The 26,968-nt window shown below is 40.6% G+C and overlaps 1 protein-coding gene across 2 annotated transcripts in view; it reads left to right on the top strand.

Annotated features, from left to right (window-relative positions):
• The window catches only part of SULF1 (sulfatase 1), a 206,263-nt gene that overhangs the window by 47,536 nt on the left and 131,759 nt on the right, over positions 1-26,968 (top strand). For both annotated transcript variants that reach the window (XM_069731461.1, XM_069731462.1), the window contains exon 2: positions 2,296-2,398. The gene's annotated coding sequence lies outside the window, so the exon portion shown is untranslated. The remainder of the gene's footprint in view (positions 1-2,295; positions 2,399-26,968) is intronic.

The following is a 26,968-nucleotide window of genomic DNA, read 5'->3' as shown; positions in this document are numbered from 1 at the left end:
CACTCCTAGGTTCCCCATGACAAAGGTGCCGCCTGACATGTCATCCCGCAACTTGTCTCTAGGAGAAAAATAAGAACATACCCAAAATCTCCCTTGACAATTAGTCTGTTGGCACCCCCTTACACATTATACTTCAGCCAAACCCTTTGATATCACTGGGGTCGTCCAACATTAGTCTAATGTGTATGGTGGCTTTTTTAAGATGGGCCCTCTAGACAGTGTAGATCACAGCTTGAGTCTCTAAGGAGAACTGGTGTCTGACCATTTCCGCCACTCCACTTTACCGATTGTTGGGTTTCCTGTGCACATCGATCACCATCGATGTAGAACGCCTAACATGTCCCTCGTTTCAAAATGGTTGTCCAATGAAAACAAGTTGTCACCTATGTCTTTGTAACTGTATTTCTGTAGTAACATCAGGGTCATTCTGGGACAAATTAGCTGAGATGAATCAACTACTTATTTATTTAGAGTGACTTAGAAATATGATTTTCTTATTACCTATTTTACAATAATGGATGTTTAGTGCATTTTTGTAAAGTAATAAACATTGTCATTTAATATTGAAGAAGGATCACTTTGAGATGAACAATTAATCTACTACTGCTGCCTTTCATAATTTCTAGACCAAGTGTTATCACCAGTGATTTATAATTATACGCTAGCAGAGCTGGAATCATATCAGAGAGAAACATTTTATATGTGTATTTAAATGTTGTTTTTTTTTTTTTTAAATCACAATCAACAAAGATAAAGATTTATTTGCTGAAATCAGAATATCACACGGAGCCTTTTTGATCAATTTTTTTGGAGCAGACACTCCGTTTTAGCGGAATTCTGAGATTTAGAGGAGAATTTTAAAAGTTTCCACTCGGTATCTACTCTAAAAGCTCCTAAAAGGAAAAGTGTTCCCACTCATTTTTTTTTTCTCATCAGTGTGCTGTCTGTTTTTTAACACACCCATAGAGTGTAATGGGACCATTCACACATTCATTTTTTTTTTTTTTAATGTTATTATTTCTGTTCTGGAGTGGTTCTACTAATCGAAGTTCCCTGCCTCTACTCGAGTCTTTTACTCGGTTCTGCTCCAGTCTCAATCTTGTGACCACAATTTCTGATTGACCAGAAGTCAGAGGTAATGGTCATAAGCTCTGTGAAAGTCTATGGAAGCCACATTCTGGCCTCATTTTGGCTCTCATTGACTTGCATTGAGTTGTGACTTCCGGATCGCCCGTCAAACTCTGGAACGATCTGGCAGGTCACAAACTGCTGGAGAACAGCTGGAGCAGTGTCTATAAAAAATAAAACTGATGCCTTTTGAGTAGAAAACTAGACCCAGATGACTTCGATTAGTCGCACCACTCCAGCACTGCAGTAAAGAAAAAAACGCTCAACTCAAGTGGTGCTTTAAACTCAGTTCTTGTCCTATTCTCATCCCTTTTTGTGGACCAGACTCGGCCATTCAAGTCTATGGCGATATGTCTAAAAAAGATGAAAAGTGAAATATTTCCATTTTTAACTCATTTATTGCTAAGTGTAAATGGAAAAACGTTCAGACAGTTTACCTCCTTAAGGTTGTGAAAACAGATGAGGCAAAAAATGGACGTGAAACGGATGATAGATAGCAGAAAAACTGCTTTTTTTTATGGATGTCAGGCTGATTTTGACCCTTTTTTTTTTTTTCCTTTAATAGCTACACCTTTTTATACTATAACCAAAACACCCTAAGCTGTATCTAAAACAGATGCAAGCGGATGGCAGATAAACAAATATATATTAACATATACATTGCGTCCATTTAAAAAATAAAACATCCACTTTTTTAAATTGCATAGGAGTGGTGAAAAGATTATTTGACTTACCGTAATTTATTAAAAATAAAACATGAAGAAAAGAGGGAAATGTATGTTTGCATTCATTTACCACAGATTGCAATGTAATTAAAAATGTATAATTTTTTTATCACTTTTTTTAAAAAGAATAAAAAAAGCTCCGCACACTGCATTGTTGTGCATTTTGTAAAAAAGTGCATAAAACATGTCAAAGATGCGCATTTGACATCATTTTGTATTTACGCAGAATATAATGTAAAACATTAAAAAAATTTTTTTTTTGTTTTTTTTTTTTTACAGTACAAATAGATATGTCAAGTACACAACAAAAACCTGTTGTGAAACAAGCCTATAACAGAGATGGATGTGTGAATGTGGACTTAAGCTGTGATTTTGTATTCTAGTTTTGTTTGTTTTTTTTTTTCTATTTTCTAACATACTATTTTTTTTTTAATGACTTTAGGAGACTCTAAAACTTGAAGCTATCTTTGCTGGAAGTCCATGTATTAAGGGAATATCATGTTATCTAAAGAAGTTTTTTCCTGTTTATAGAGCTCTTTAACCAGGTAAGTGATTTATTTTCAGAATTATCATTATTTGCAAAATACTTCTGAGTAAGACTGGTTTCATACATCTGATGTAGACCACCTGAGTACGGACCGCAATGTTTTGAAGCAGCTGCATTCTCTTGCCCCGGTCTCAACATCCATCCTCATAGACGTATACGAGGCTGTTAAGTTTGGGACAGGAGCATCGAGGCCGATCTAGACCTTGTGGCCTGTACTCAAAACCAAAACTGTCGTAACTGTTAAACTGTCCCAAGGATTAGTAGTCACATCTCTCTATTGGTATCCTTTTTCATTTTATCCCATTGCCAGGCTTAATTAGAATTTTGCCATAACATTTTATTACTTGTTTTATTGGATGACTTGGCAGTAAAACTTGTTTTTATAGAAGTCCATCCTCAGTGTTGCTGAATGTAAGTAAGCGTGTGATTTAATACAGTTTATGGAGAAAACTAACTATGCAATACACTTTTTTGATTTAAATGGGTTGTTCACTACTTTTTGATTGACGACTTATCTTTAGGATAGGTCATCAATGTCTGAACGGCCGGGGCCCGACACCCAGCACCAACGCCAATCAGCTGTTAACAGTGATGGCGGCTGCCACCGGCAGGAAGTACTCTCTTGCCAAGATGCTCTGTCTCCTGGTAGTAGCCACGGCTTGTACTAAACATCTGCTTCCTTTCCAAATCCATAGGAGGCGGATTGTGTAGTACACTGTGGCAGCCACTATCAGAAGAAGGCCATCTCCGCAAGTGAGCACTTCCAGTCAGCGGCTGCCGTCACATAACAAATGATCTGTGGGAGTGGCAGGTGCTGGACCCCTGCTGATCAGAGATTGATGACCTAACCAAAGGATAGATCATCAATGCAAAATTAGTGGGCAGCCTCTTGCTCAAAACTGAAATACCCTCTGTAAATTTGCATTACAGACTTGTTTTAGATACTTGATTTGGTTAGGGGTTATCCTTTTTTGAAGAATCCTTTTACATTAGATGTCTTTATAAAATATGCCGGGGACCTCTATAATCTGTAGTGACATCTGCCCTCCACTGTTTAATTTCTCTGTTCCACCAAATAGGAAATCGAATTTTACCTAATGCCCATGTGCCTTGATGGTCTTTTTCTATAATTTGTATACAGCTCAAATAAACAGGTACTTATTTTAGCTGATTTCTGTCTGAGTTAATTGACAAAGGAGCTCTATTAGAGATCGTTTTATTAACTCCAAATTCCCTAGCGGAGGATGCAAAATTCTTACTATAAACTAGACAATCCCTTTTAAAGTGGATTAATTATTTATAGCCAATTATGATTTTTTTTTTTACAACAACTTATGTCAATTTCCTCATTTATTTTCCATTTGAAAAAATTAAGACGTCAGAGTGAGGACATACCAGGAACTGGCACATCATATTTTAAGGGTATCCATCACTTCCTCTTTAACATGCATAGGAAAAGCATGGAGACACAGGTGCAGGGTGCATCCTACAGCACAGAGATGTTCTGCAGTGAATTCTTCTAATCATTTATGTATGAATGGAAATGTACATGATTTATATGGTGGAAAAGGATAGTCAAGAAGGTAGAAACAGAGACACATTGATGGATCTGCAGAGAGCAACCTATAGACCTATATATTGAACCCTTTGTCATTGGTGTAAAGAGAAACCTAGAGGTCAATCAGAAGAAATGAGGAAGCCAGTAAACAAACATTAGAAGCGTTGATAGTGAGTTGTGACCTAGATAAGAGACACGGCACCATAGTAACTACCTGCCTGTTAGTTTTTAGGCCCATAGTAAAAAAAAAAATAGTCCTGGATAAACCTTTTTAAGCCTCTCATCGGCATTGCCCTGGTTGATGGACCACACATGCTGTATTATGTGTGGCTAGATTTTGGTGCCATGACAGAATCCATCTTTTCGCTGTACATACACCCTCTACCAAGTGTAGGATTGTACAGGGCAATAAAGATCTTTCGGGAGACAGAATGGCTTTCATAATGAACGGTGTTATGGCTGTCTGTGATGTTATGAATAACTTTTCTTGTTAGAGCTTTCCAAGTATGTTAGTGGAGTCAGACTGCGTTGTCCTTCAAACAGATTTGCGAATGTTCAGGTCTAAATACTACTGTTAAATGAGGATAAATTACGGCCTTTAAAAAATATACCGTAAGAAACAGAAATGTCCTGTTAAGTTAACATGAGTCATGGGAACTTTCCTCCTTGGCTATATCCCAATATATTCCCAATACACCTAGGTCTGCCAAGATCAAGAAATGGATGAAAAGTTGGTTGTGGGAAATATGATTTGGGATGCCCTCGTTAATGCGCTGTGTTTTTTTGGATCAGTTTGATTTTATGACTTGGTAAAGTCTCTTACAATGTAGGATATTAATGGAAGAAGAAATCAATTTTGTCACCGCATTTCTTTAGAATTGGCAGACTCTGGTTTCACATTCTATAACTTTTTCTAGCTTGGTTGTTTTTAATGTTTTATAGAGTGCAGGTTAGTTCAGTTTCACACAGACATAAATTTACTGCATTTTAGTATCCATATTATGACTGCAACTGTACAACTCATAGAACCTTGTTACTCGGCATCTAAGCACTCCATCTAAACACTCCGTAGCGCTATTCACTAACCACACCTCTCCTACTTTGTTTCTTGTCATCTTTTCTTCGTCTGGTTTCAGGATCACAGATATTGAACACCTCATTTTACCCTTTTATCTATCCACTTATTCATGAATTTGTTTCTTTACTCCTTTTTTTTTCTTATGTGCATAATTTTATTCATTTCTGTCTTGACTTTTAAATTCCCCTATGCATCTGTTTACCCTAAAAGTCAGTTTTTAGTCTTCATAAAGAAGCCAGTCCAGCAACAAAGCGCATTGTCCTAACAAGAGAACCTTCTACATATCCTTTTGCAACAAGTTGTCTTCTTCCATTAGGGCAGTCTATCTTTAAGTGTTTTTGTGACACTAGACACTTCTCACAGACAAGCTGAGTCCAGGTAGTCAAGGAGTCCAAGGTCAAAAGCCAGGGGGGCTTAGCTGTAACTACAGCCTAGCTAAGTAGCTGGGCAATCACCTGGGATAGGGAACACCTGAAGGCAGCCCAGAACCTCCCAGACTCAGATTAGCTGGCTTAGCTTTTAATCAAAACAATGATGGATCAACACGCCCCTGCACCAGACTGGAGGACTGAGCTGTCAAAGTACTGACAGCTACAATACACACCTGTGCCAGATCGGATGACTGAACTATCTGTAACTGCATGCCAGACACTGAGGGGTGAAATTGTGACCGTCTTTTTATTTGTTTATTGGTTAGCATTGTTGAAACAGACCTGAAGATCTATCTAAACCCTGCACCCAGGGACCTACATTCCCCCTGTGAGAGACAGCCAAACTCATCTATGTAACCATTTTACAACATGTTATGTTCCATGTATCCAATGTGAATTTATTTTTACCAAAAAATGTCCAGATTGGCATGTAGCAGTGAGGTAGATTGATTGCATAGAGGTAATAGAAGAATTTACATCGCCTTACCCCATTTTGTGAGAACAATACCCATGTGGAGGGTGTTGGAGCCTTTCAGTAGAGGCAAAAATCATAAATATGTTGTGCTCAATCTGGTGTCCAGCAGGTCCTGAATGGGAAGGTCGGAAGAGTCTACCCAAAAAGGAATTTATCCAACTTACCAATATGCTTGTATTATCACAGGTGCCCTAAACATATCCACTCCAGACCCAGTTCCACTTCCAGTTTCTGCTTGATATGTTTATGTCCTAGACGGGAGCTGGCTTAGCTAGTGTAATGAGCCAGTCAGCCTCCTTTGCACACAGCGCTGAGTCCTGAGATCATGACTGGGTCAAAAGTGGAGCTGTTGAACCTGGGACCAGAGGGGTTGAATAAAAAAGGGGACATCTGCGATAATAGACAAGTTTTAATAAGATGTACAGTACAAGGTCTCATTCCGACATGATTTTTTTTCCACATACAATGAAATCGGACAAATTGTTCTTATCCGAGTTTGATCAGAATGTGGCATGAGTGTCATGTTTGTCATTTTTCTTGTACGTGAGAAAAAATTATTTCTCCATTCTGAGAATCGTTGAATATCAGACCGCACTTGGATGTCACCTGAGTGCAGTTAAATTTTTTGTCAAGGACCCATTTGCTTGCATTTCTGTTTTTGATCTGACCCTTGCATTTAAAAAAAAAAAATGGACATGTCTTCGAAATTTTCTGTAGACCAGTCAGACGAAGGAAAAAACTGGACATGTGAATGGCCCCATAGACTATCATAACAGGTACAAATGCGAACTGTGAAAAACACGGACAGCACTCATACGCAAAATCCGGATGTCTGAATGAGCAATTTAGGTATTTTTCTCCTATACAGAGGAACAATAATGTGATCACAATACAGAATAAACTCAACATTCTTTTTTTCTATGAACACCCTCTCAAAAAAAATAAGGTCATAAGGGCACTGTTGTAAAGTCTGTGAATAACAAAAATATTAAATGTAAAAAAAAAATCATTGTATACGTGACATGCCTTTTCTATTTAATAATCGTATCCCACTAACGTGAAGCAGAATTATATTGTTCCTTTCACCAAGAGAACAAAGAAGGCAGATCGCATAAAAAGCCGCTTAAATAAACTGAACTGTTTATTCTGTGACATCCAAAGCAATACATAAGGAAGCATGATAATAAAAGTGGTTAACTAGGCTGAGCTGCGACATAGCTATTGAACAAAAGGATTTTCCATAAAGGAAAAATCAAAGTTTAAACATGTTTCTCTTTGTCCTAAAACACAATGCAGACGAGTATTTTAATCACGGCTTTAATATTATCATTTCTCTGCTACTGTCTAAAGTTATTATTCGTTTCCACATGTTTTGGGATTTTGGTGGTGTCTTAGGTTAAGCTGCACATGGGCTTTGATAGCAGTTGTTAAATCTAAGCATTTTCTTTTCATCGAAATGACAAGTTGGTTTTGTGTTGGTGACTCAGCTGAACGGTCTCCGTGCTCTCGGTTAGAATATCTCCCATTCATTGACTAGTAACATGGCGTACTGCAGTCCTCTAATTAGGAAGCAATTAGCGATTGTGTAACAACCTGAAGCCATTTCGGGGCAGAAGTGTAGAGGAATTGGACTTTATTTGCATGCAGGAATATGCTGAATACAGAATAAATGATGGACCTAAGGTTAGACAGCTGTGATGGATTGCTAGACCTCATATTGCAAAATGTACACATTTCATGTTTTGTCTTTGCTTTTAAATGTTAGTACCCTATTAGAGGATTTTAGGCTGAGGCTGTCGGCTTTTCAGATTGTTGTGATTTAGGAATATCTTCATGCCTGTCCATATATTAGGCTCGGATATGTTGCATCTTCTATTTTTTTTATATAATTTGTTAGAAGTTTCCTCCATGCAAATTGCATAACTACAGCCCATTAGAACAGCCAAGTGTACCCCCAAAATGCATACCCGGGGGTTAGCATGAAATTCTAACCCTTTTTGTGGGTCAACAAGCAGAATTCTCCTGGCTGGCAAGCTTAAGTGTGATGCATTAGTCAATAACTCATAGAGCAATCTTTGTACAGCCATGGATTTTTTTTTAGTTTGTAATTATACTTATTAAGGTTAAAAAAGACAAAGGTGCATCAAGGTCAACCTATAATCATGTTGATTCAAAGGAGGCAAAACCCCTGAGGGAGACTTTAAATAGCCATATTAGCAGAAATATATTTTCCAGCTCTATAAACATTCATAAAGCGCACTAAACCACTCGTCTTGATCACAGAAGGTTTTCGTCTTAAAAAAAAAGTCTAACACAACATGTTTCAGAGTTATCAGCACCTTTTTCAAATAAGACTATACAGTGTATAGAATCTACAGTCTGTATAGGCTTGTAGTTTAGAAATTTGTTGATGGCTCCGAAAAGCATTGTTTTAAAATAAGTTTTTGAGGGGGGTTTTTTCAATAAAGATGTGGGGTTCAGTTTCAGTGCACCTTTATGAATGGTTTTTCTACTCTTCATTTGAAGAAGAGAACCCAGCGAAAACCGGGGGAAGAACATACAAACTCCTATTGTCATTGTATATACAAAAGAACAAGCAGAATGTGTAATGCTGTATACAGTAAAAGTGTATGTATGTATATATAATATATATATATTATTTATTATATAGATCACATACCGATATCTGCTCAGCATGCTATTTAAAGACCAGCTGGATGCTGTGCCACATGGGGGGCATGGACTGCCACCTGATTTCAGTTCCCTCCAGCATGCAAAACTTGGCCCCCCTTTAGAAGTGAACAGCAAGCATGACAACAAGAGGGAGATTAAATAGCCTTGCACAAAAATTTCTCCCCTTGGTTGATTACACACTACCCCCCATCCCACCTTACCTTGACAGACCGGTCTTATCCCTTTCCCCTGGGTGTTTGAAGTCAAGGCTCCAAAAACTCATGAAGGATCATAACTTCCTAACGGAAGGTCACAGGGCGACAGTTCTGGTGCCATTGGATCCAGCCGGGCCCTCGTTACGCTTGGAGACCAAACACTATTTTGTTACCTGCCTTCTACTAGCCATTCTGCGTATCTCCCCACCCTGGGGTGCTAGAACAGATTGACACCCTGGAAGGCTCTTGGCCTGTTCCAGAGATCTTGAAAATGTAATCTGTGTACAGCTAGGACATGCAATAACCCTATATTCTCCTTAAATCTCTTTTTGGAATTCCCTTCTGACTGAATGAATCAGTCACAAAATGTGACCCCCCCCTGGATACTAACCAGGCTGGTGGGGGTGTGAGTGTTTACTTTGAAGCAGAAAAGGCTGGACCAAATGCTGAGCCAGGTGTCCTGTTACAGCTACATTCTCAAGAAGCATTGTAGTATGATACAGCTCTGGCAAAAATTAAGAGACCACTGCAAAATGTTCAGTTTGTCTGATTTTTCTCTTCATAGGTATATTTTTGAGTAACATGTAAATTGTTTTTTATTCTATAAACTTCTGACGTGTCTCCGAAGTTCCAAGGAATACATTTTGTTTTGTTTTTTTCTGAAAAGGAAAAATGGTCAAAATTCAAAAAAATAACCAGTGCTTTCAGACCTCAAATAATGCAAAGAAAACAAGCTCATAATCATTTAGAAACAACAATACTAATGTTTTAACTCAGGAAGAGTTCAGAAATCAATATTTTGTGCAATAACCATGATTTTTAATCACCGCTTTCATGCGTCTTGGCATGCTTGCCACCAGTCTTTCACACTGCTTCTGGCACAAAAATGAAAGCAGTTCTTCTTTGTTTGATGGCTTGGGACTATCCATCATCTTCTTAATTACATTCCAGAGGTGTTCAATGAGGTTCAGGTCTGGAGATTAAGCTGGCCATGAAAGGGTTTTGATGTGGTGGTCTCTTAATTTTTGCCAGAGCTGTATGATACAGTTGCTGTGCATGACTTAAATCCTCCCCCATATTCTTCACAAGTGGTAAGTAGATGTACAAAGGCTGAGACAGTCTAATAATAATAGTAATAATAATATTTTTATATAGGTCTAACGTATTCTGCAGCGCTTTACTTTACAGTTTGCACACATTATCACTGTCCCCAATGGGGCTCACAATCTAAATTCCCTATCCGTATGTCTTTGGTATGTGGGAGGAAATCGGAGAACCCAGAGTAAACCCACGCAAACACGGGGAGAACATACAAACTCCTTGCAGATGTTGTCCCTGGTGGGATTTGAACCCAGGAGTCCAGCGCTGCAAGGCTGCAGTGCTATCCACTGAGCCACCGTAGTGCCCACTGAGCCACTGTTCTGCCCATGCATCAGTTCATAAAGCACTTGAAACAGGAACTCCTGGACAATAAGTGGCTCCCACTCACTTTTTCTGCATTTCAAGTGTATACTAACCCTTGTTTCTAATAATTGTTTTTTTTATTGTTACTGTATATTGTCCAAGTAATTATTTGACCCTTCAGAGTCCTTGTTTGAAATGTTGTCCTTGGTGGGATTTGAACCCAGGATCCCAGTGCTGCAAAGGAACCGTCCTAACCACCGAATCACTGCGCTGTCTTTATGGTCCCACATATCGATTCCTGGCTGACCCTTTTTGGCTTTATAAATGGAATATGGTTTTAGATCGAATCGCGTATGAAGCTCTATCTATTATAGAACTAATATAGTAGCTATAGAATGCTGTAGATATGGTTTGAAGATGGCTTATTTCATGGAAAAGTGGTCATTGTGTCATCGTATTGTTGGATATAACCAACACTGGTTTCCTGTAATACTATAATACTACACTAATCAATGGATCTCCTTTGAAATTGGCCCTAAAGAGTTGTAAGTACCTTTACACAAATGCATCCAGACCTGGGTAGCGGCTCTAGTGCCCAAAAGGGAATAGAGTTCAAATCAAGTTAAACTAATCTTTGCTGTTGGAAATATGAGTCTGCACAAAGTTACTACTTCACAGGACCTCTTTATCAACAAGTAAGGGGAAGTAAAAGTATCAAAAAGTCTGCATGCAATAAATGCAATCAGAGGCCTCAGACTTAGTGCTTCAGGGGTGAACATATCATTGGTGAAGCCAATGTGGCCGAACTGGGGCCTAAGAAGTAAGGGAACCAAAACCACAAGTAACTTCTATTATAGCAGACTGCAAAGGACCCATATTATTATTATTATTATTATTACTAGATGGTGGCCCGATTCTAACGCATCGGGTATTCTAGAATATGCATGTCCACGTAGTATATTGCCCAGCCGCGTAGTATATTGCCCAGTCACGTAGTATATTGCCCAGCCACGTAGTATATGTTTGCCAGTGTAGGGCATGTATCGTTAAATGGACAAGCAACAAGAGGGGCCGTTTTTCCACTAATCTTGAGCAGTTGAAAAATTGTAATTTTGAATTTATGGTTTACGGTATGCTTATTCTTCTAAAATGGAGGAGCATTGAGCCCTAATGTTGGATTGCAAGTTAAAGGTGCTGTCTCGCGTTTTAATATGAGTAAAAATTTTCCTACTTTTAATCTTCGTCAGGCTGCATAATTTAGTATCCATATTATGACTGCAACTGCACCAACTCATAGAACCTTGTTACTCGGCATCTAAGCACTCCATCTAAACACTCCGTAGCGCTATTCACTAACCACACCTCTCCTACTTTGTTTCTTGTCATCTTTTCTTCGTCTGGTTTGAGTATCACAGATATTAAACACCTCATTTTACCCTTTTATCTATCCACTTATTCATGAATTTGTTTCTTTACTCCTTTTTTTTTCTTATGTGCATAATTTTATTCATTTCTGTCTTGACTTTTAAATTCCCCTATGCATCTGCATCTGTTTACCCTATCTGTCAGTTTTTAGTCTTCATAAAGAAGCCAGTCCAGCAACAAAGCGCATTGTCCTAATAAGAGAACCTTCTACATATCCTTTTGCAACAAGTTGTCTTCTTCCATTAGGGCAATCTATCTTTAAGTGTTTTTGTGACACTAGACACTTCTCACAGACAAGCTGAGTCCAGGTAGTGAAGGAGTCCAAGGTCAAAAGCCAGGGGGGCTTAGCTGTAACTACAGCCTAGCTAAGTAGCTGGGCAATCACCTGGGATAGGGAACACCTGAAGGCAGCCCAGAACCTCCCAGACTCAGATTAGCTGGCTTAGCTAAACTAATTTTCCGTGGGAACTGCATACGCGCCACATAAGAGGGACTGCATACAAGACTGACTCTTGCACCCTGACTTTGATAGCAAATATTTGCCCAGACACTTGTGACCTGATTTCACTTAGAATATAGGTGCAGAGCCATGATGGGCTCATATAGTATTGTGGCCCGTACCCTTGGTAGCATATGGACTAGGGGCAGTGGAAGGTACTTGAGACTGACCACTGTCGCCAGAAGATGGGGTATTGATGCCAACAGGACTTTCCTGGAAAAGACCCCGTGCCAGTCGTTGCCGGCACCCTTGAGTTCTCAACAGGAGTTACAGTTGGCAGAACTCCTGACACAAGTGCTTCTCAAGAACTGCCGTTATCGGAGCTGTCATCTCCTACTTATAATACAATATCCTTTACCATCTAAACTGTTGAATCCCCTGCTTAACCCTTTACCTCCCAACATCCTTTTCCCATTATACTGTTTAACCCTTTACCTCCCTGTGTGGAGTATTCCTGTTATTAAACTAGTTAACCCTTGCTCTGCCTCCTGTCCATCACTGCATCCCGCAACCTGCTTACAATACAAGGCGATAAACAATAACGATGGGTAATGGCGTCTCTGTCTTTATACCGTGGCTTGCAGTGCACCACAGTCCTTCTCATGCTCGTCACTTAATCAGTACGTCGGTAGCAACAATCACAGCACGGGCCCTATCTGGTGTCAATGGTACTACTCCAATAAGGTGCAAGTTTCTTATCAACTAATTGCTTCAGTGATGCCTTTACTCTGGCTACCTCCATTTCCTAAAGCGCAGCCCCCTGGTCCCAGTTGCCCGAGTTCCTCTGGTCAATTCTCTGGTCTTCCTGATGGATCACCTCAACTTCTCATTGGCTCTGTTTCGAGACCTCTCTGGTCGGTGCTCTCACTCTTGGGTCATCTTGGCTTCTGTGGTCAGCTTTCTCTTTCAGGTCATCTCGATGTCTCTGGTCGGCGCTCTTTTATGTTGATTCAATTTCTCTGGTCATCTTTCTCTATGGTTGTCTCAATTTCTCACTCAAGACAGAGGCTTCACATTACTGGTCTAGCCCGTGCTGGTAGCTACTTCGATGTCTATCCCGATACAGGTTCAGCTGCCGACTCCTCTTCTTCACAGCCTTCCTGGGCCTTTTATCATTTCTAACTGTGACAGTTATCACGTGACCCGGTGTGCCCTCCAATCCCCTTCCATAGGGAAACACGCACTTCGCTCTTCATTTCCTGCTAATGCAATTCTCTCTGCTTTTTCGTTTCCTGTAATCTTTCACTAGCAAATGGAGGTGTTTGCTTGCAGACACTTAATTAGGCATTAACTATGTGAGTCTAATCACCTTTCCATCTCCTTACACTGCAGAGCCTCTACTCGCTGCCTGAGTGTGCTCTTGTTGTTGGGCTGAACTATCAATTTAATTTTTATAAATTTTTATTAAACCAAATGCCAGGAGGGATGCTATCTTGCAGATTCAATATTAGAATAACCCTTGAATCATATGTAGCCATTATTTAATGGTACAAACTTCATAATGATGCAGTTAAGGGGAGTCTCTCAAAACAAATGGCTATTCAAACCAAGTACAGGCTCTCAGTGCACCCTTGACATGACCATACAGTTTAGTACACCCTCACATTTACTTGTTTAGCATATACACTCGGCAGCTCTGGCTTTACAAAATCCAGAGGAGGTCGGGTATAGATGGAAAACAGGTAAGGCTAGGTTCACACTAGCGTTGCGCCGCCCTGCGTCGGCGACGCAACGCGCGACGCACGTAAAAACGCGCGCAAAAACGCGCGCGTTTTGCGACGCGTGCGTCGTTTTTGACGAAAATCGGACGCACAGAAAATGCTACAATGTAGCGTTTTCTTGCGTCCAACGCTAGCGTCGGAAACGACGCACGTGGCAAAAACGCCACCAAAACAACGCACGCGTCCCCTATGTTAAACATAGGGGCGCGTCGCCGCTGCGTCGCCGCTGCGTCGCCGGCGCAACAGCGACGCACATTGGCGGAACGCCAATGTGAACGTAGCCTAAGTGGGAAGATGCACTAAACTGATCAGCTACATCAAGAGTGCATGTACTTAGTTTGAACAGTTATTTTGTGCTGACAAACTTCCAGAAATGCCTATTGGATTTTTGTTGAGCAGTACCCATGTATCCTCCCCTCCTGCTAGCAGCATCCCTACTCTCTACACCACTAATCCAAGACTAATCTGCTAGATTTTATCATGTTTTCAGTCTCCTTCAAATTTCTATATCATTGGGGATTTTCAATTAATTGTACATCTTCTTTCGTTGAAAGTCTTAATTTGCACTATTTGATTCTGATGAATTTTACGAACCCTATTATATTTCTTTACAGTTTCTGTTCTTGCAGTTACCTGAAGTAATTTGATTGTGATTGTAGAACTCAGCCTCCACTTCAAAACAAGTGTCAACCCAAATTCTTTTCCATTTATTTTTTTTGTTAGATTACCGTAAATCCCAAAACCTGTGGGCTGCTAATTAATGTGCACTTTCTAGTTCCTGACACGGTTGTGTATACTGTAAACACGTTCCAAGTGAAAAGTTGTGTTTGGAGAACCACAGGGTCTACTTATGATGACATAATGAACTGGTGACATGCTCAGTTAGCAAGTAGCTTACCAGTGTAGATAATGCTGCATGTGGCTGTATACATTCTGACTTCTGAATTCCTGGCTTTGATCCTTCCAGGCTGCATGGATGGAAGGAAAACAAAACAAATGTGGGCACATTCAGCTATAAGAAACATGTTGAAGCCATTCTAGATATGGCAATCTCGGGTGTTTTTAAATTGTCTCCTTTTATGTGTATGAATGGAGTTCACGTTTTGTGCAGCCATGACACGTGTCCAATGACTCTACAAGGATGTATGCAAATGGCATAATTGCTAATTTCCATATTGGATCTTTGATCTGGAATTCTACTCAAAATTCACAAATTCTTATTTTGAATCAAAAAAGTTGTAGTAGATGTATGTAGGACCAGATCTTCAATATGGAACACAGAGGACTTCATAATCACATGAAATTAAAGGGACAATTGGAACTATGGTATATAAAACGGAGAGGTTTTCAAGCATTATTCATTCAATGAAACTTCAGTTTTCATAAGTTGGGATATTTTACACAAATTTATATATGTTAATTGAATGGAGACAAACCAATTATTTTGACGCCATTGCTTAGAAGCAATGGCCCCTATTTATAAAGATGAGGGGCGTGCTGCAGTCCGACACTACTATGAATCGGGAACATTGGATGAACCACTTAAGCCCCCTCAGAAGTAAGATTTGTGATGCAGTGAACACTGCTGCTTGTCATGAATTTGACAGATGGTGGTCACCACACCCTGTCCTGCCCCAGCTTTGCCTTTTTGTCAGAGCTGGGTGAAACTGACCTGAGAATTCCAAAAGCCACAAAATTTTGGTGCCAGTCTGAGTTGTGCCTACATCCTGCGTCTTTTCAAAACCTTCAATGACACAATTCTGGCATGACAGCTTTGATGAAGTGACCCCACCAGATTTACTTAACCAGATCTCTCAAGAAGTCACCTACTGGATGACTAGATCCTTCTCTTCCCCAAAATCTCTTCCCCTCCCTCCCCCTTTCCCCAAACAAGTGATTTTCTGGGGACAAGTTGATCTGGCATGTCAGATTTGGAACTTTGTTCTCCCAGAGATAAGCCCCGACCAGAAATGTCTGGCAACAACTGTCTCCAAGAGAAAACAGGAAATAGATATTTCAGAGTAGACCACATTGCTGTATAAAGGAAACATTTACAGAATGGACGGGACTGCATCAGCTGTAATATTCATGGGCAATTATTGGAGTTGTAAAAATCACAACCTTTTCAGGTGAACAGCTGCATATCTCCCTTTTTATCTGTACCTTTCAATATCGCCCCTTGTGCGCATCTCCCCCCTTATTTTCTCATGGAGAACACTGGAGCACTCGGTCAAATGAGAGTTCTAATGCATGGGAGATGGCTAATAGCTGAATGATGACACCAGCTGAACTCCATTAGTAATTCTAAAGCAATCCTGCCACTTAGTGGAAAAATAGCAGCTGGTTCAAATGATGCTCTATAAAAAGGTGTCTGATTACAAAGGTGCCTCCCCATAGACATCTCATGGTGGGGAAAACTCGTGAGCTGTCTCAAGATTTTCGCAACCTTATTGTTGCAAAATATACTGATTGCATTGGTTACAGAAGAATTTCCAAACTACTGAAGGCTCCAGTGTGCACTGATGGGGCCATAATCTGGAAGTGTAAAGAACATTATTTCACCATAAACTTGCCATGACCAGGTGCTACCTACAGGATTTCAGACACAGGAGCGAGAAGAAATATCATAGTTGTTCAAAAGCCAAGGACCCCCTGTGGAGAGCTACAGAAAGACATAGAATCGGTAGGTACAGTTGTTTCAAAGAAAACTAGCCCAGTCAATGACATGACCTGAATCCAATAGGAAGTTTTAAGAAGGAAACTAAAGTTCAGCATTCATAGAACTCTACAGAATTTGAAGAGTGTGTGGAAGAATGGGACAAAATCACACCTGAGCAATGCATGCAACTAGTTTCTCCATTCAGGAGGTGTCCTGAAGCTGTAATCACCAACAAAAGCTTTTGCACAAAGTATTACATTTCAGCAAGTGTGTTCAATACTTTGTCATTTCTCATTTTTACACATAACTTAATTTATGGACATCTATGGTGTGATTTCTTGGCCTGTCTGGATGGGTTGTGACGTGTTCAATACTTATTTCACTTGCTGTAGCGTCTCCTATCCTTTGATGTTAAACATGGATGGCACACAGATGCCATCCATGTGCTGTACATGTTTTTCACAGACCAAAAAACTTGTATTAAAACTTTTCATCTGTGATACTGGGGGAAAAAAATATATCTGAGTTTTGCACGAACACACAATCCTCAGAAAACGTGGACATGTGAACAGCCCCATAAACTAAAATGTGTAAATGCTTTATCTATGAAAAACACAGAACATGGATGTCTGAATGAGGCCTTACTCAGTACTGACACTCAACATTTGGCTTTCACTGTGACTGGTAACTACTTTTAACATATCAATATGCAAATAATTTCCTTTAAAAGTTCAGCAGTGAGCCAACAATATTAAATATGAAATTACAGTAAAACCTTGACTACTTTGAATCTGCTATATAACATGAGGGTTTAATAAGCCTCCCTTTGCCGGCCACATGTGCCTGAGACAGCCAAGAAAGTGAATCCGTGCTGAGACGGGATTACAGATTCCTCTGAAATATGCATTGTTTGAAATGGCCTCTGGTGACCAACATTCATGAATGGCTGATTTTACTGCAGTGACAAATCATCTGTTTTAATTATATCAGCTTCTTTGTGTGACAAGTATATTTTTAGCACAAGATGAGACATGGATTTCAAACCTCAGCACATGAAGCACAGATCCAAAAATATGGAATTAAAGGATGCAGCAAAGTAATAATGCTGAACCATTAAAGGTACCGTCACACTAAGCGACGCTGCAGCGATACCGACAACTATCCGGATCGCTGCAGCGTCGCTGTTTGGTCGCTGGAGAGCTGTCACACAGACTGCTCTCCAGCGACCAATGATCCCGAGGTCCCCGGTAACCAGGGTAAACATCGGGTTACTAAGCGCAGGGCCGCGCTTAGTAACCCGATGTTTACCCTGGTTACCATCCTAAAAAGTAAAAAAAACAACCGCTACATACTTACCTACCGCTGTCTGTCCTCGGCGCTCTGCTTCTCTGGTCTGGCTGTGAGCACAGCGGCCGGAAAGCAGAGAGGTGACGTCACCGCTCTGCTTTCCGGCTGCCCGGCGCTCACAGCCAGACCAGAGAAGCAGAGCGCCGAGGACAGACAGCGGTAGGTAAGTATGTAGCGGTTGTTTTTTTTACTTTTTAGGATGGTAACCAGGGTAAACATCGGGTTACTAAGCGCGGCCCTGCGCTTAGTTACCCGATGTTTACCCTGGTTACCAGCGAAGACATCGCTGAATCGGTGTCACACACGCCGATTCAGCGATGTCTACGGGGAGATCCAGCGACCAAATAAAGTTCTGGACTTTCTTCCCCGACCAGCGACAGCACAGCAGGGGCCTGATCGCTGCTGCCTGTCACACTGGACGATATCGCTAGCGAGGACGCTGCAACGTCACGGATCGCTAGCGATATCGTCTAGTGTGACGGTACCTTTAGGCCACCCTATAAGATGGCCTCCTAACCCCACAACATGTTGAGGGAGAGAAGTATCAGAAATGTTAGATTTCTAACAGCAAATCCTTTTGTTCTCCCTTGAGAAAAACAAATGGCAGAGGAGACTGACAGTGGCTTTCTAAAAGAGGACAAGCGTTCCTGTGTATGGAGGACCTGGGAGCGATGGCTTCAGCCAACAGATATTTAATGTAGATGGGGGAGTTTAAAGAGGTCTGAAGTCAAGTTATCACCAATCCGTGGGATAGGTAATAACTTGCAAATCAGTGGAGATTTGACCCCTTTGACCTTTACCGATTGTCACAATGACCCTTATCCCTGTTTAGAATGGAGAGTCTGTGTGCCTGACCTACTGCCGCACCATTTATTCTTTATGGGTCTGATGGAAAAGCTGAGCACAGCGTTCTGCAGCTCTACAGGCAATGATTGGAGAATCTATCATGGGGATAAAAATGCCCGATACTGGCGATCAGTGTGGATACAGCAGTCAATCCCCACCTATCTGAGTCTTCACCCAATCTGTGGACAGGTGATAACTTTTTATCTTCACTAAATAACCCCTTTAAATTTAATCCACAAGGTCTTAAGAAAACTAAAAGTATTCAGGATGTATCTCGCTCGTATGGATGAAGCGTATGTTAACAAATATTATATTATCCTTGAATTATTGGAGAAAAAAAGAGGTATGGATTCCGGCATATCCACCCTATAATAAAATGTGAGAATTTTTAATCCATGAAAAACATTGGTGTATAAGGAACAAATAAAAAAAAAAAAAAAAAAAAATCTGGTGCTCATGGAAAAATTTACATTTAAACAAATCACAATAGAGAGTAAATCATGACATCCTGAAAATAAAGCTGCGCAGAAAGGTTAGATGAATGAATCAAAATAAACATGAAAATAAAATGCCCTACATTAAAAATAGAACAAATTAATATTTGTAATTTATATCATTAGGAAATTTTGTATTAAAATTCAAAATCATGAAGGCATTTCATAACGTGAGGCGTTTTTGCCAGTTTCCTCCCTTTAGGCGGCATGCCACTTTTTCAATACCATAGAAACAAAATTGTGAGGTATCACCTTTTGCGGATTGTGACAAAATGTTTAACTGCACGAGAATACGTGCTATTAGTATTATTTTATTGCTGTCTACCTGAAAATATCTTGAGTTTTTGCTGTATTTACAATTGTCCCGTTCTGTGAACTTGGATCATTGTTTGTATCCACGGATGTAGTCACAATATTGTTTAAACTTTCTTCTAATTATACTACATGGTATTATTATGTATGTTCTATGTGAAAATTAGTGACAGAATTTTCAATAAATAATGTGAGTTTGTAACTTTTTGGCCATTTTTGACTCTTGCTTCTCCTGTTTATTAGTATTGCAAGTTGAGTCGCCATCTATATACATATGGTATAATTAATAACTGATGTTCATTTATGTACTATTATTTTATATTGGCAAGATGTTCGGCAATCCATTTCTTTAATTTTTTGTGCAACCTGCGGTATATTGGTTGTACATTTAATAGACCACATGATGTGAATCCCAATTGTCAATGTTGCATTCTACACCATGTGACAATGTAAAGGATAATTTTTTACTTGAAGCAAATGTGCATACATTGTACCTGCTGCCTATACACTTAATGGGAACCTGACAGGTGCCCCATGCTCTCCAACCCAGCAGCATTCACCTATGTATGAGTAAATTCTATGCCTAACCAGCCCTGTATAACGTAATTCAGTTAAATAAATGTTTAAAAAAAAAAAAGCTTTTATGTTGTCCCTGTTTCCTATGCTAATTAAGGCTTTGACTAGTCGGCCATCTTTCCATGCGATCATGCTCCTGTGGGCATGATGACATCAGTTGCACGAGTCAGCATCCTCGCCAGCTCATGCAAATCTCGTGCATGGGAGACGCTCATTTCAGCAGTATCACTGTGCCTCCTCAGCCGGGTGTACTGCGCATGACTGAAAGCCATCTTCTGAACTTCCGGTCATGCGCTCAAGCCAGCTGTGAAACGCGCGTCGGGGTGTGGGGACACCACTCCGTTGCACTTAACGTAAAAACACTTTGGATATATTCCTGTACTATGGTTGTGTTGGCACTCCCCCCCACACAAACTGTTGGGTACCAACTTTAAGGCTATGTGCACACGTAGGAAATGTGGTGCAGAATTTTCTGCAGTAAATCTGCATCTCCTAGCACAATTCGCAGGTGCAGATTTTCTGCAGTTTTTGTGCGTTTTTGTTGCAGATTTTGTGCAGTTTTTGTGCAGATTTTACCACTGCAGATTTTGACCATGGAGGGGTGCAGAAATGCTGCAGAACTGCACAAAAGAAGCAACATGCACTTCTTTGAAATCTGCAGCGTTTCTGTGCAGATTTTTCTGCACCATGTGCACAGCTTTTTTTTTTTTCACATTGATTTACATTGAACTGTAAATCACAGTGCAGTTCTGCAGCATTTCTGCTGCAGAAAAAAAAGCTGCAGAACTGCACTATATCTGCATCGTGTGCACATACCCTTAAGCTGCACAGTTAAACCAGATCATAGTTTTAAAAACAGCGGCATTAACTAGTAGGGACTTTCTGTGCTTTGGTATACCTTCTATTATACTGCATATTATTTACCTTACTATTTTTTTCTGCCATTTTTATGTACTATTGCCTTATACTGTAGCACTTATTTATTTTTCATTGACTGACAATCTTTTTCACTAAACTAGAATTTGTGGCGTATGCATTGTAAGGCTCTCTATTTTATCTTCTAGTGTATCTATTGGTTTTAATCAACATTAATAAAATTTATTTAATTTTTACTATTTGTGTAATCACTTTGATGTTATCTGGTATCAGATGTATGTAACAATTATTGATTTGAAGTGCCAATATCGTTATACTTTGGACATCCTTGTGTTAATTTGCTCTCGCATTGGGTAGCATTTGTGATAGATTTCCTTTAAATGACTGCCAACTGGCTAGCTTTTTGGTAATCGCCAGTCATTTAACTCACATGTGCACATGTATTTTTGTTTATTGAGATTTGTCTGTTCATGTCTTTAATCACTAGGTGACAACTGCAGCCGTACGGCAGCCATGCGCTGTCACTGAATGAAGCTGGCAAGGGTGCTCACCCTGTTCCATGTAGAATGGTGGTGGCTGTGTTACATACTTAGTATTCAACAATACTGAGCAGATGAGATTAAATCTGGCTCCAATCCCATTAGTTTAACCTCTTAAATGCCAGTGTCAAACATGGCAGCAACATTTAAGAGTCTGCAAGATGGTGACAATCACTTCTGTTGGCCAATGTTCCCCGATCAGCCTGAGGCTGGTCTTCATAGGAAATCATCTATCTCACGATACACGGCAATACTGTTATACTGCATAGGTAATCCGGCGATCACCGATTCAAGTGAGGACCTTAATAGTGATGGCCAATTCTATAATGGTTTTGAGCAGCTATACTACCTGTGTATCCATTGAATAGGTTAATTCTGATAAATGGTAGACTTCGTGGGGTTCCAGCCATCAATAATCCTAATTGGCACTCAATAATTAAACCCTAAAAATCTCTATAATTTGCAGTTTTTGTATTTTCTTGGTTGCTCAGACATTGGCATAGATTTAATGTGTATGTGCATAGAACTTGTAAAATGCACCAAAGTTTGGTGACGTTGGCTGCGTATAGTATCATGAAGTTGTAAGAGGGTGGTGCTGTTATGGACAATAAGAAACACGCTGTCACTTTAAGAGGCTGCATCCCCTTGTCTGGTGTGATGGTATGTTCTGCTGTTCTCCCCTGCTCTTAAGTTTGCTGTGAACTGGTCGGGGCTGTGTACAGGGGTGGAGCTGAAGCAGCGTGTGGAGGGAAAGTTTCAGAGGGAACTGAGAGAACTTTGTGCTGTTCTGTCTGCAAGGAAGAGTCGTTGGCTGCAAGAAAGATTACACAGCTTGAGACGAACTGCGTTTGCTAAATAGACTTTCCCGGTTACAGCAAAGGGTGGCTGTTCTGTGCTGGTTTGTGAAGCCACGAAGATACTGAGAAGGGGACTTACGGTTTCCAGGAGCAAGGAGAAGACCACCCTTTTGTAGAGCTGACAGGAATCCGTGCGCACCACTGTTTTGGACTTCGGGGGCCCCCTGGGACTGGACCTGTGTCCTCAACATCACCGTGAGTTTGTTCCTATATGGTGCACCTGTTAGGGCCTAGTGCAGGCTTCAGTAGTTAGAGCACGGTAACCGTGTGGCCTGCATAGTAAAGGCCAGGGAGGTTATATGCAGAGTAGCATCGATATATGTTTTATTGTGTAAAGTTGCTTGTTAGACAGATTCTGAGTTTGTAATTGTTGAAGCACTGTGCTATTTTACAGACAAGATAACTCATGTGCATTATCTTTTGCTATTGTAAACCCCTGTTTGCGCCTTCCTTGTCCCTTCCATTCTCTGTCTCCCAATAAATCTATCCTTTGTTGTTTGCACCTCATCTTGTGTACAGTAGTCTTCCTGCACCGTGGTGGTCCCCCGGCCATCGCTTCAAAGTCTTATGAGCTATTTGTTATGTGCCTAAAACATTGTTTATGCCCCACTGGAAAAGAGAACGTGGCTGATAGAAAGGCTTAAAATATAACACAATGCTACAAATTAAATCACAATTTTGACACTGGATTGGTAAAAAGTATGATAACCAATAGGTTGTGTAAAGTTGAATACAATTGTCTAAGGAATTTCTGTGTAGTGTAAGTTTGCATTGTTTATTTATCAGACTGGATTAGTAAATCTGTCCCGTTATATTTTAGCTCCATATTATACAGGGGGTTTTGTGTTAATGTACATGGTGACGAGTTCTGTTTCATGTACCCTTTGCGAGTCATGTGCTGGAATCTTAGGACTGTGAATTAAACCCTAAGTTCAGGGTTTAGTATGCAGTTTCTATGCTCTGTCATTCTGCCTGTAGACTGGAAATCCTGCCGGAAATTGAACTGGGATTTGTTTCCATTATTTTGGATGTTGTCAAGGCCATAGTTAATCTCCTGTGGTCTAGTCCACAGATAATAAACCAATGTCAGCAATTTTCCATTGGATACAAAATCCTTGCACCTGGTATTTAGTAATTGCATTTCTAAAATTTTATTTTTAGTGTAAGTTTTGTAAGACTCAGGTATACAGAAGCCTGCCATATTGTGTTGCACCAATCTCTGTGCGGTTCTTTGGATAGGTCTCTGCTCAAACCTGTCCCGGAGCTAGTGAATTTGAATAAAACATGGGAACATCTTCACTTTCTGCCATGACTGCATCGTCACAGATTTTTGAGACAAGTAAACTATTGACTGTATCTAATATAAAGGTTCATAAGATACAAATAAGGCACTCGCTAAAGATTTTATCAAGAAGAGATAACTTAACATTTAGTAATGATCGAACAGTGTTATTGGATAAATCAATCAACATACTTCAGATATACAAATTGCCTCTTCAGAGAGGAAGAGGACTTGAACTCTAGTCCCACCTATTGGAAGTAGCAATCCAAAAAGTCAGTGCCGATCCTCTTTAACAAGCCTTGTCACATGACTTAGGATAAAAAATTAAAAAAAATAAAACAGAATCTCAATTAGTAGACTTGGTGTTTCAGGGTATTTCCCCTTGTCAGTGCAAAAGTATGAGATCTGATTCAGCTGTATGAGCAGCTTAAGACTGGGATCTAAGGGGTAACATTTCTCCATGTGGAGACTGGCATATCAGTGTCAGGAGACTTATGTCATGGCATAGTGACCCACTGAGCATTACATACCATTTTTTTTTTTTTTTTTCTGTGAAGGGGTCACCAGAACTGCCTATAATCTCTTGGACTGTAGCTATCCACTCTGGGAGGAGTTAAAGCAGAAGCTCATATCAAAGATAACTGCACAGTACCAGACACACACTTATAATGTATGAGATCATAGTTCAGCTTCCTCCTTACTGTATACTTATATTAGCTAATTTACAATCACCATAGAGCAAGGATTCAGTGACATTAATCTCCTCTGAATTCCCACTCTTCTTAAAACACAAAACATTTGTAAAAGTGGATTGCTAGATTTCTACATGTGTTTGTGTTCATTACTTTTTTGTTGTGAATTCTGTGGCAGAGCTCCCTCCTGTGGTCACAAGTGGTACTTCGGCTGATTCTCTCTGGGAGCTTCCGTTTGTGGAGGAAAGTGGTACTGCGGCTTCTGAGTTTCCTCCCTCAGGTGATCTGGTGAGGTCGTTAGGTGCTTCTCTACTTAACTCCACCTAATGCTTTGATCCATGCTTCCTGTCAATGTTCCAGTGTTGGACTTGTTTTTCCCTGGATCATTCCTGTGGCCTGCTGCTCTGCATAGCTAAGTTCTTCTTTGCGATTTGTTTGCTATTTTTTCTGTCCAGCTTGTCTAATTGTTTTGCTGGAAGCTCTGGGACGCAAAGGGTGTACCTCCGTGCCGTTAGTTCGGTACGGAGGGTCTTTTTGCCCCCTTTGCGTGGTTTTCTTTAGGGTTTTGTGTAGACCGCAAAGTTACCTTTGCTATCCTCGCTCTGTTAAGAAAGTCGGGCCTCACTTTGCTGAATCTATTTCATCCCTACGTTTGTCTTTTCATCTTAACTCACAGTCATTATATGTGGGGGGCTGCCTTTTCCTTTGGGGTATTTCTCTGAGGCAAGGTAGGCTTATTTTCTATCTTCAGGCTAGTTAGTTTCTCAGGCTGTGCCGAGTTGCATAGGCAGAGTTAGGCGCAATCCTCGGCTGCCTCTAGTGGTGTTTGGAGAGGATTAGGGATTGCGGTCTGCAGAGTTCCCACGTCTCAGAGCTCGTTCTATTATTTTGGGTTATTGTCAGATCACTGTATGTGCGCTGACCGCTATGTCCATTGTGATACTGAATTGCCTATCACAACAGTACAGGAAGACAAAAGTGCTAATGATTCTCAATAGAGGGAAAAAAGAAGTTCTGAGACCATTTTTTTTTCTTTGCACTGTGTTTTGCCTTTTTTTTTCCCCTAGACATTTGGGTGGTTCAGGACACAGGTGTAGCAATGGACATTAAAGGTCTGTCTTCATGTGTGGATCAGCTCACGGCAAGAGTTCAAAATATTCAAGATTTTGTGGTTCAGAATTCTTTGCTAGAACCGAGAATTCCTATTCCAGATTTGTTTTTTGGAGATAGAACTAAATTTCTGAGTTTCAAAAATAATTGTAAACTATTTCTGGCTTTGAAACCTCGCTCCTCTGGTGACCCAGTTCAACAGGTTAGGATCGTCATTTCTTTTTTGCGTGGCGACCCTCAGGACTGGGCATTTTCTCTTGCGTCAGGAGATCCTGCATTAAGTAATATCGATGCGTTTTTCCTGGCGCTTGGATTGCTGTACGATGAGCCTAATTCAGTGGATCAGGCAGAAAAAAATTTGCTGGCTCTTTGTCAGGCTCAGGATGAGATAGAGGTATATTGCCAGAAATTTAGAAAGTGGTCCGTGCTCACTCAATGGAATGAATCTGCGCTGGCAGCCATATTCAGAAAGGGTCTCTCTGAAGCCCTTAAGGATGTCATGGTGGGATTTCCTATGCCTGCTGGTTTGAATGAGTCTATGTCTCTGGCCATTCAGATCGGTCGACGCTTGCGTGAGCGTAAATCTGTGCACCATTTGGCAGTATTACCTGAGATTAAACCTGAGCCTATGCAGTGTGATAGGACTTTGACCAGAGTTGAACGGCAAGAACACAGACGTCTGAATGGGCTGTGTTTCTACTGTGGTGATTCCACTCATGCTATCTCTGATTGTCCTAAGCGCACTAAGCGGTTCGCTAGGTCTGCCACCATTGGTACAGTACAGTCAAAATTTCTTCTGTCCGTTACCTTGATCTGCTCTTTGTCATCGTATTCTGTCATGGCGTTTGTGGATTCAGGCGCTGCCCTGAATTTGATGGACTTGGAATATGCTAAGCGTTGTGGGTTTTTCTTGGAGCCCTTGCAGTGTCCTATTCCATTGAGAGGAATTGATGCTACGCCTTTGGCCAAGAATAAGCCTCAATACTGGACCCAGCTGACCATGTGCATGGCTCCTGCACATCAGGAGGTTATTCGCTTTCTGGTGTTGCATAATCTGCATGATGTGGTCGTGTTGGGGTTGCCATGGTTACAAGCCCATAATCCAGTATTGGATTGGAAATCCATGTTGGTGTCCAGCTGGGGTTGTCAGGGGGTACATGGTGATGTTCCATTTCTGTCAATTTCGTCATCCACCCCTTCTGAGGTTCCAGACTTCTTGTCTGATTACCGGGATGTATTTGATGAGCCCAAGTCCGATGCCCTACCTCCGCATAGGGATTGTGATTGTGCTATCAATTTGATTCCTGGTAGTAAATTCCCAAAAGGTCGACTGTTTAATTTATCCGTGCCTGAGCACACCACTATGCGCAGTTATGTGAAGGAATCCCTGGAGAAGGGGCATATTCGCCCGTCATCGTCGCCATTAGGAGCAGGGTTCTTTTTTGTAGCCAAGAAGGATGGTTCGCTGAGACCTTGTATAGATTACGCCTTCTTAATAA

The sequence above is a fragment of the Ranitomeya imitator genome, chromosome 6 (assembly GCF_032444005.1).
Source record: "Ranitomeya imitator isolate aRanImi1 chromosome 6, aRanImi1.pri, whole genome shotgun sequence".
Lineage (NCBI taxonomy): Eukaryota > Metazoa > Chordata > Amphibia > Anura > Dendrobatidae > Ranitomeya > Ranitomeya imitator.
Note: the sequence above shows the minus strand (reverse complement) of the source record. Positions and strands in the feature narration are given on the sequence as shown.